Raw genomic sequence first — 9,117 nt, forward strand, 5'->3', positions numbered from 1 at the left:
GTGTATCCATGTATGTGTTGCATGTGTGTGTGCACATGAATGTATGTATGTGTACATGTGTGTGTGTGTGTGTGTGTGTGTGTATGTGTATGTGTGTGAGAGAGAGGGAGAGAGAGAGGGAGAGGGCGGCAGGCAGGAGGTCTGAAGAATCAAGGGCTAGAATTCAGAGGACTGGGGTGTCCAGCAGGTCCGACACCTCACCCAGGGATGAAAATGAGCAGGCTAGAGAAACAGCCTGCTTTCGGATGGGTAAGAGTCCAGGAGGAGGCACAGAGGGCCTAAGTGCGGGATACAGGAGGTGTGAAGCAAATCTCCACGTATGTTCAAAGCTAAAGCCCGGCCAAGCCTGAGCAGCAGCCGTGACTCTTGCCAACACACCAGCTTAAGCAAAGACTGTGTCTTGTGTTTCTTCCACTGAAGAGCTAGGGCTAGGTAAGGACTTCAGGCAGAACAGAACCAGTTTAAACAGGGCTATCAGGAACCGGTCTCTCACTCCCAGAGTCTCTTGCTTCTACCACAACTTTATTCCTCTGCGCCTAGTGGCAAAAATCTCCCCTCTTTTGAAAGCACCAGCGAAAGCCCTGGGGTCGCCACTCATGACCACACATGCCTAGCTCTAAACCAATCACAGAGACCAGGGGAATGGAATAATCTGATTGGCCCAATCTTGTATCCGGGATTGGCTTGATTTCTTCTATGTGCATGAACTAAGAAAGGTACCCAACTTTATTTCAGTCACAAAGGAGTGTGTGTGTGTGTGTGTGTGTGTGTGTAAGGATAACGACAAGCAAAACAAAAGATGTCCTTAATTTGACACTGGCCGTCTCTAGAACCAGGCTGTCCCTGGCTTGGTCCTCGGGTAGGGGATTTGGACAACTGGCAGGAAGAGACTTCTCCTTCCCCAGGGAGCACTGACCCCACAGATGTGCTTACAGACAAGACAGAGCCGGCGGCAGCAGCAGCAGCAGCTAGAGCTGACACTGGCCATGCTCCAGCTAGATTCCTCTGCTGTCCTTCAGGAAGCTGTGAAGGACAAACGGAAGCCGATACCTTACGAGGGAAGGACCGTGGGAGACGCAGAGAAGCTGGGACTCTTTAACCCAGGCTCTGCAGCCCAGCAGCAGCTTCAGCCATGGTCTGAGGAGGCACTGTGGGTAACGTCTCTGCTCTGCCATTCTGTGCCCAACATTTTCTTGGGTTGTTCTAGCACAGCAAGACACACTCTTTACTAAGTGTACATTCCTCTGTGTGCACATCTCCCCCACCACCACCACTTTTTTTTCTTGTTGTTGTTGTTGTTGTTGTTGTTTGTTTTGGTTTTTTTTGGTTGTTTTTTTTTTTTTTTTTTTTTTTTTGGTTTGGTTTTTCAAGACTGGGTTTCTCTGTACAGCTTTGGCTATCCTAAAACTAGCTCTGTAGATCTTTGACTGGCCTCGAACTCAAAGATCCTTCTGTCTCTGCCTCCCTAATAGGATTAAAGGTTTGGCCACCACCACCCTTCTCTTAACACATATTCTTTGTTCCTTTCCATTTGCTCTATAACTATGATAAGCTGCAGTGGGCTATGCTCTGTACTAGGGTCTACACTGTGCCCCAGCAGAGCCTACAATCTGGCTGAACAAAGACCTCTAAAAGTACAGTGGTGACTGTATGGATACCTCCTTCTCCTCCTCCCCCTCCTCCTCCTTCTTCCTCTTCTCCTTCCCCTTCATTTCCTTCTCCTTCTTCCTCCTCCTCCTCTTCCTTTTCTTCTCCTTCCCCACCTTCTCCTCTGCCCCCTTCTTTTAAAATATCGAACACTTTACCAATTTGTCATCCTTGTGCAGTAGCCATGCTAATCTTCGTATCATTCCAATTTTTGTTATAAATGCTGCTGAAGCCAGAACCATTCTTGTTTGTTTTAATGAATGTGTTTTTGTAGCTGTGGTGGTGGGCTTTCCCCCCCTTCTTATCTTGTTTTGTATTTTAAGACAGGTTCTCATGTAGCCCATGGTCTGGAGCTCATATGCCTTCTGTCTCCACCTCCCCAGTGCTGGGATGGCAGGCATGTGTCTCCATACCAAGCATTCGTACATCTTTATTTTTAACGGCACACACTATGCATAAGTGATTCTCCTTATAAAACAGCAACCGTATATGGGACCCTCAAATGGCTCAGCCAGCAAAGGAACCTACCACAAAGCCAGAAGATCCAAGTTAAACCCTGAAGACCCACATGGTAGAAGGAGAGAACTGAGTCCTGCAATGTTTCCACATATATACACAAATAAATGTTAATTTTAAAAAAAAATATGTCAGCAACACACACATACACCCAGTTGCAACCACTTGATTTTCTCCTTCTTAGCCCTCTATTCAGATTTTCTCCTTCTAGCCCCTCCCCTAAAGACACTTCAGTTGGTGGCCTGAGCCTTTACTACTAGCACTTGGAGGCAGTTACTTTCACAGTTACTAGGCCAGTAGTCAACAAACCCTGCCTATTAATGGGCCAGGTTGTGAATATTTTAGGTTTTGCAGGTTCATGGTCTCTGTGTCAACTCATGTCTATCATTAAGAAAGCAGCCATTGCCTTTGAATCCCTTCTAACTGGGTTGTCTTGTCTATCCTCAATAGAAGAAGATGTGCATAGAAGATGCACTTAATCTTACTGCAACTTGATATGCCAAGGCTGGTTGATATCCATGGGAAGTTTCCCCTTTTCTCCAGAGAAGGGGAGGAGGGGCAGAATGGAGGGAGGGGAGGGAAAAAGGGGGAACTAGAAGGGGAAGCTGAGATCTGGATGTAAAGTGAATAAGTAACAATAAAAAAGAAAGAGAGAGAGAAAGAGAGAGAGAGCCATTGACAACATATACTAAATAAGAATGGCTATATGTCAATAAAACTTTATTTATGGGCACCAATTTTAATTTTTATGTGCCATGATGCTTTTTCTTCAGTACTAGGGACTAAGCCTAGGGCCATGTGCATGTTAGGCAAACACTCTACTACCAAGCTGTATCTCCAAGCTGAATGCTCTTGATTGTTTGTCTATCAACTATTGAAAGTTCTCAGTATTGTTCTTATCAATGGCTGTTCCATGACAGGCAACAGGCTGGACTTGATGTGGAAATGACTTTGTCAACATCTAGTCTATGCACAAACACAAAAAAGCACAGAAGATGCACAGGCTCTCTGTGCTCTGAGTTTCAGCGTGTGACATGAGGAAACCATGTGATGTGTTATGGAGACCATGCAATACCCACTCATACAAATGTCCCCATTTTAGTTTCCAGTGGTCTATTTCACCACAATTTCCCTAGCTTACCACTGATTGGTGAACACTTGGGCTATTGTCTTTTGCTACTGTAAAACACGTCATTGTAAAACTCTGGATATATTTGTGTCGTTTCTGAGATGTAGACAGCACACTCTATCACTTACCTGCTTTAGGTATATAACTCAAGGTCAGTGTATTTACAGATTGCACGTTACCTGCCAAACTCCATACCCTTCAACCATGGCACCCACCCCACATCCATATCTTCCTACATGGAGCAGGATAAGATTACGTGAAATCCTATCTCAAACAAAACAAAACAAAAATAATCACCATATATCCTATTAATTCTACACCAATATATATAGCAAGCACAGATAAGAATACAAACTCATACATGAATATTCATAGCAACACGATTATAATAACCCAATGTGTGAAACAACCTGAATACCCACAAACTGATGAGTAGATAATGAGAATGACTGCATAGCCACGCAGTGGAGTCTCTACTCAACCAGTGCTCTGTTCTCTAGGTCTGAAAATTTGCTTGTTTGGGATGTTTGTATAGACAGTTGTGCCTAGTATTTTGTGAATGGCTTCTTTGATTTAAGAGGGTTTTCAAGGTTTGTCTGTGTCCCACGTGTCAGCTTTTTATTTCTTTTCATCCCCAATGAATAAGACTCCACTGTGTGGCTATGCAGTTATTTAGGTTGTTTCATTGGGGGAGGGGAGACAGAGAGAGACAGAGAAAGGAGGAGGACGAAGAGGAGGAGGAGAAGGAGGAGAAGAAAGAAGAAAAGAAGAAAAGAAGAAAAGAAGAAAGATCTCATGTAGCCATGTAGCCTATGCTGGCTTCCAGTTTACTAGGTAGCGGAGGATGACCCCTGACTCTCCTGCCTCCATCTTCCCAGGTCTGGGATTTCACCAATAAGATGCCACACACATAGTAATTCTGTGTTTAGCTGCTTGAAGGACTTCGGGTGGCTGCACTATCCCATGTTCTCCTTTAAAATACCTAAGCTTCTGATTTCTGTACCCCACCACCACTGTCCTCATCTGTCTTCTCTTTCTACATAAACATCATGATGGATATGAAGTTTCTCACTGTGTGGTGTGTGTGATAACCAAATATATTCTGGGATCTGCTTTTCTCACCTGTAGCCCTTGGGGAGTGTTCCATGCCATTACACACATCTCCTACTGATTGACTGCCGGCTGCCCCCAGCCAGTACAAACACCACCAGCACATTAATGAGCGTTTTTGTTTTGTATTCAGAGAAAGCAAAACAATTTGATTCCTTTTAAAGTTTTTATGACATTTATTCACTTATGTACTTATTTACTGTGTGTACTTGGGTGTAGATCAGGAGTAAGTCTTCTCTTTCTACTATGCGAGTCTTAGAGTTCAAACTCAAGTCTTCACGCTTGGCCGCAAGCACCTTTTCCCACAAAGCTGTCTTGTTGGTTCCAGGGAAGCACTTCTTGAAGGTTGTCTTTAGAATCACTGGATTTGTTGGGGCTGGAGAGATGGCTCAGTAGCTAAGAGCACTGGCTGCTCTTCCAAAGGACCTGGGTTGCCCAGCATCCACATGACAGCTCACAACCATCTGTTACTCCAGTTCTGGGGGATCTGATATCCTCTTTTGGCCTCTATGGACACAAGGCACACATACAGTGCACAGATATGCATGCAGGGAAAACGCCCATATACATAAAATAATTTTAAAAGAGGTGCATGTGTGTACTGGCTAGTTTTGTGTCAACTTGACACAGGTTGGAGTTAGCACAGAGAAAGGAGCTTCAGTTGGGGAAATGCCTCCACGAGATCCAGCTGTAAGGCATTTTCTCAATTAGTGATCAAGGGGGAGGTCCCCTTGTGGGTGGTGCCATCTCTGGGCTGGTAGTCTTGGTTCTATAAGAGAGCAGGCTGAGCAAGCCAGGGGAGGCAAGCCAGTAAAGAACATCCTCCATGGCTTCTGCATCAGCTCCTGCTTCCTGACCTGCTTGAGTTCCAGTCCTGCATCCTTTGGTGATGAACAGCAGTATGGAAGTGTAAGCCGAATAAACCCTTTCCTCCCCAACTTGCTTCTTGGTCATGATGTTTGTGCAGGAATAGAAACCCTGACTAAGACAATGTGTTAATTAACTTTGGCAATATTAACATTTACTCTCTGAGAAAGCTGTACAGATACACGGTCCTGCAGTGGTGGGTGGGAACACTCATCCCTGCACACCAGCCCGGAATAATGCCCCCACCCGGGGCTTTCCTCCTGAGCTCCAGGGTGCTGCCCCTTGACCTCTGTCTTCCCTGCTTGATAGCACCACACCCAGTCAGAGGGAACAGATAAATGTTAATGAAATCGCCACCGTCTGCTTTTCCAGTCCTCAATGATGAATTCTAGAATCTTCTTAGTCCTCCAATATTAATTGTGAGTGTTAGGCCTTCTGTAGGAGTTGTACTATTTTCTTTCTTTATTTTATTTTATTTTTTTCGAGACAGGGTTTCTCTGTGTAGTCTTGGCTGTCCTGGAACTCACTCTGTAGACTAGGCTGACCTCAAACTCAGAAATCCACCTGCCTCTGCCTCCCAAGTGCTGGGATTAAAGACGTGTGCCACCACGCCTGGCTTGTACTATTTTCTAAGGCTTGGAAATTTAAAAAACGACAACAACAACAACAACAAAAACAAAAAAAAAAAATCTCGAGGATCATTAAGGAATCAGTCTTCAGCAACCAGTGTTGCTGTGACAGAAGCTGGAGCACGGAGATTCAGGAGCTTGGCAAGCAGACCTTAGAATCCCAGAAAGCAAGCTATGCTGCTAGGATCTTCCCATGACGTCATTGTGCAGCTGAAAAGGAAGTTACGGGCCTGTCAGTATGATTCCCATTGTACAGAATGGGAGACTGAGGACCCAGTACCAAAGTAACTTACTAGAAGCCACAAGACTAAGCAGTGTCCTGGCTCTGACCTAGGCCCGTGCTAATTCCACAGCCTGTAACACCAGAGGGCTTGCCTGTAAGCTTCTCCCCAAGCTGTTCAACCCCTAGAGATGAAAGACCTTTCCTGGGTTTATTCAGCTTACACTTCCACATTGGTATTCATCACCAAAGGAAGTCAGGACAGGAACTCACACAGGGCAGGAACTTGGAGATAGGAGTGGTTGCAGAAGCCATAGAGGAATGCTGCTTACTGGCTTACTTCCCCTGGTTTGCTCAGCTTGCTTTCTTATAGAACTCAGGACTACTAGCCCAGGGATGGCACCACCCACAAGGGGCTGGGCCCTCCTACCCTTGATCACTAATTGAGAAAATGCCTTACAGCTGGATCTCATGGAGGCATTTCCTCAACTAAAGCTCCTTTCTCTGTGATAACTCCAGCTTGTGTCAAGCTGGTACACAAAACCAGCATGTGTGTGTGTGTGTGTGTGTGTGTGTGTGTGTGTGTGTGTGTCTGTGTGTCTGTGTGTATGTGTGTATGTCTGTGTGTATGTCTGTGTGTCTGTGTGTGTGTATAATTTTTATGTGTGTATAAGTGGTCTGCCTGCATGTGTGTGTTGTGTCACATGCATGTAAAGATCTGATTTTAACCCAAGCAGCCCTGGGTTGAAATCCCAGCTTAGCTACTCACGACTGCTTTACCATTTGACCTTGGGTGGTTTTCCTCTTGGAATTTTCTCTTACCTACCTTCCTGGTTCTGTCTCTACTCAGACATGAGTAGTTCCATGCCTGTTCATCATTTCCTACCTACCCAGTTACTGTCCTTTTTAATATATTTACCGACCTCACAATTTGTACTTCTCCTAAAAATTCCCTAACACATATTTATAATTCTGTTTACTACACACACTGCACAGGATTATATCTTATTTAAATGAGATACATACAAAAACAACTTTGGGATCGTGTCTCTTTCCCTGTCTTGGGTGAACCAACAGTAAGGGTGTGCAGATTAATCTGTTACGAGAAGGAAATCCCAGGTTCAAAATCCACCGTCGCTGGACTACCACCAAAAAGCTTCACACTTCATTTGATCTGCTGTGGGTTGAACCTCACATGTCAGTCTTTCCAGGCTGTTCTTGGCAGAGGGCCTACTCACATTCCTGTTCATCAGCACATGGCAAGTCAGGAATTGTGGAGGACAAGGCTTCCTTCCAGTGGAGTCATTTGGGGAAATGTAGATTATTTAGTTAGGTGTGTGTGTGTGTGTGTGTGTGTGTGTGTGTGTGTGTGTGAATGCCACACGTGTCTAAGAGACCATAGAGGCCAGAAAAAGGGCATTGAGTCCCCTGGTGTTTGAATGACAGGCAGTTGTGAACCACCCAACATGGGTACCCGGAACCTGCAGAAGAGCAACAAGCATGCTTAACAAAGGAGCTGTTGCTGCCAGAACTGGAAACAGTTTCTAAATGGACTCATTTCCTCCTCCTTATCTTGAAAGAGTTGGTTGGAAGCTTTCTGTGGTAGTACACACCTGTAAAGTCAGTGCCCAAGAGGCAGAAGAAACAGTTTCCAGGCCAGTCTGGGCTAGGCAGCAAGATCTTATCTAAACACTCAGCAGGGTCCTGGCATCAGGAATACTCCCCAGTGAGCAACTGTGGTATGGGTAACACCCCTGTGCTTCTCTGTGAACTTGAACTCTCACTGGGCTGGGCCTATGTTCTTTGCATTTCTCAGCAACACCGTTCAATGATAATGCCTATCAGAGGACATACTTGGGGCACTGCTGCTGACCCAAAGGGGACTTCTGCGGGTTTTTTGTTTTTTTCTTTTCCCATCATGGTATCCACCTCCGATGACAGACCCCATGTGCCCCTAAAGAACCACTCCTAGCCATCAGCTTTGAAACTCCCCTGTCTTGCAACTCCATGTATAGAAGACGGCTTACCATCATTGTCCACCCACTTCTCTGAGCCCATGAGGTCTGCTGACTGCCATGGGAAGAACATGACCAAGGATGAAGCAAGAAGAGAGCTGTGCCGTCCTGGCTCTCTTACTCCCTGCACCCAGCCACTTGGACTCCACAGCTTCTCAGTGCTGAGTGCAATCAACAGAGAGCTGACCATGTGAGATGTCATTGTGCCTCCTGGGCCCTGGAACATGACTCCAGATCATTCCCCAGATGCTGCTTTCAACAGGCTCAGGGTTGAGCAGTAACTCTCTAGAGGTCACTTTGTCCCGTTCCCTCCTTGTGTGAGTGGGAGATTGGGGACCCTGGGACCAAGGGCTTGGCCTAAGTCACACAGGCAACAATGTCACCTGAGGTATCAGGCCTTGGCTGTGTCAATAGCCACACCCAAGCCAGTGGGTGATAATGGGCAGCAGGCAGTGCCACGGTGCCAGCCAAGGCTCCTCAAGGACACTGCACAGGGCACTTGGCGGTCCTTGTCTCCTTTTTCTCACTCTCACAAGTTCTCTGGCTGCAGTGTAAGCAACACATAGATGAAATGAACACTGACTGACGTCTGCAGCTGGAACGGAAGGCTGTGGCAAAGATCAACAAAGTGGGCACCACGAGGCCCCTCCAGGAACCCCAGCAAACTCACCTGTCACTGCCAACATTTAGGAAGCACATAACCTCGGGCTTGGGTGGTTGTTGTTTTGTTTCTTGTCTATGAAAATGTGCGTAGGGCAAAGGAGGTGTTTCTTCTGGGGTACCCAAGCCGTCCTCCTGGGGACACAAACAGAAGCAAATCTTGGATGGAAGAGAAGGTCAAGGCCTCCTGCGGTGGGAGATTGTGTCAGACAGGATTCTTTTTTTTTTTTAGATTTTTTTTATTTATTTTTTATTTTTTATTATTTTCTTTATTTACATTTCAAATGCTATCCCAAAAGTTTCCTATACCCCTCCCCCCACCTC

At 45.8% G+C, this 9,117-nt stretch overlaps 1 pseudogene; it reads right to left on the reverse strand.

Annotated features, from left to right (window-relative positions):
* Positions 1 to 1,785: 1,785 nt before the first annotated feature.
* Positions 1,786 to 1,886, reverse strand: LOC115065574 (annotated as a pseudogene).
* Positions 1,887 to 9,117: the final 7,231 nt, after the last annotated feature.

Source organism: Mus pahari, chromosome 15 (assembly GCF_900095145.1).
Source record: "Mus pahari chromosome 15, PAHARI_EIJ_v1.1, whole genome shotgun sequence".
In the NCBI taxonomy this organism is placed as follows: Eukaryota; Metazoa; Chordata; class Mammalia; order Rodentia; family Muridae; genus Mus; species Mus pahari.